Here is a 1,763-nt window from a genome sequence, read left to right as displayed (position 1 = left end):
TAGGCAGTTTTGATGTATATGCTGTTTAATGTTTGTGTTATTTTACATGTGCGTTAGCAATGCTTCCATCACTTGTTTCTTCTTCTCCTGTGTTTTGATCAGGAGATCCAGTACTCGTTCGGGAGATGAGTAACAGCGCCCCCTACCGTCTAACAGTGAAAACATGGATTGCCAGAAAATACTGTCAAAATTAAAACGTTTTCTAGTTGTGCTCAGCGCTATAGTAACATGTAGCTACTGTACCTGATATTTATCCAAATTAATCGATATTGAATCAAGATCATAATCAAATCGCAAGCTTATGAATTGAAATCGTGAACTTTTCCAATCAGCAACATGCATGTCGGCCCAGATCCGGCCCACATCTGATACATGTGGATTCAACGCGTGCCAGATGCGGGCCGGATCTGGGCCGACACTGTGTTTCTGTCTGGGTTGTGTCAAACACTAGTAAAAACAGTAGTAAACTTTGTAACACGTTGTCTCTAAACTTACGAAAATAATGTTTTGACAATCACACACACTTATTGTGATGCAACACTCAGTCCCTTCCATAATTGTCACTCCAAGCTAAACTCTCGAGTTTGCAGACATCATGAAGCATGTGAAAGTGCATTAATGACCTCTGTCTGCTTCATTAGGAAGAGAGGAAACCACTTGTACGACAGACGTCTATAAAACAAGTGAAGAAACACAGGAGACACAGATGCTGCTCTCTCTGGGACAGTCGCACCGACTGACTCCATTATTCATGTTGCTCTATCTCAGAGCGATGATCATATAGTTCTTGATGAGTTTGAAGCTGTTCAAGTGTGGTTCAGTCCACAACCCCACCGCAAGGGATTGTGGGTAAGAAGCATGCAATGCATGTGGTCATGTGACCGGAGCTCAGCCGGACATCAGCTATAGTCATCAGTGAGAGCCGCTGATTCAAACATCATCTGGTTTTCATGGAGCGGATTCCCTCGTGAAGCGCAACCGCACGACTGTTTCCGGCTTTATTAAAAGCAGCGCTGATGTTAACGTACAAATATTAAATGGGGTAGACATGTTCATGGGGTAGACATGTTCATGGGGTAGACATGTCTAGACATGTTCACATTCAGCAAAGCTGCATTCAAAAGTGACTGAAGACATTTTGAATATTACAAAAATTTGATTCTATTCATCAAAGAATCCTGGAAAAAACAACAGTTTTCAACATTGATAATAATCATAAATGTTTCTTGAGCATCAAATCCTCATATTAGAGTGATTTCTGAAGGATCATGTGACACTGAAGACTGGAGTAATGATGCTGAAAATTCAGCTTTGATCACAGGAATAAATTACACTTTACTATATATTCAATAAATAAACAATTTACATGTTTTAAACTTGATTAATTATTAGCATTCCATCAACTGACGGATACATTGTAAAAAAGTTAAACTTCAGATTCCGATCAAACTTGTAAACCCTAATTCATAGAAATTGCATAAAACCAGCCAATCAGATTACACTTTTAAAAAAGAATGGCTCCTCATTGGCAAGAACCTTTAACATCCATGGAGTCTTTCCATCAAAGTCCTTTTAGGCAAGTCATGCCACTCGGCCGCCATCTTGGCAACGCCTCCGGGCAGCTATTTCGGACTAACAAGACCAGGCTCCTATCTAAATGAATGGGCAGAGAGTCAGAACTGCACTTTCACTGGTCACCGGGACATAAAAACTGCATGTATACAAACACTAATAAAATATGATAAAAATCGCTGAAAAAGTGT

This window comes from Rhinichthys klamathensis, unplaced genomic scaffold (genome assembly GCF_029890125.1).
Source record: "Rhinichthys klamathensis goyatoka isolate OS25496 unplaced genomic scaffold, OSU_Roscu_1.1 h1tg000352l_1, whole genome shotgun sequence".
Lineage (NCBI taxonomy): Eukaryota > Metazoa > Chordata > Actinopteri > Cypriniformes > Leuciscidae > Rhinichthys > Rhinichthys klamathensis.
Note: the sequence above shows the minus strand (reverse complement) of the source record.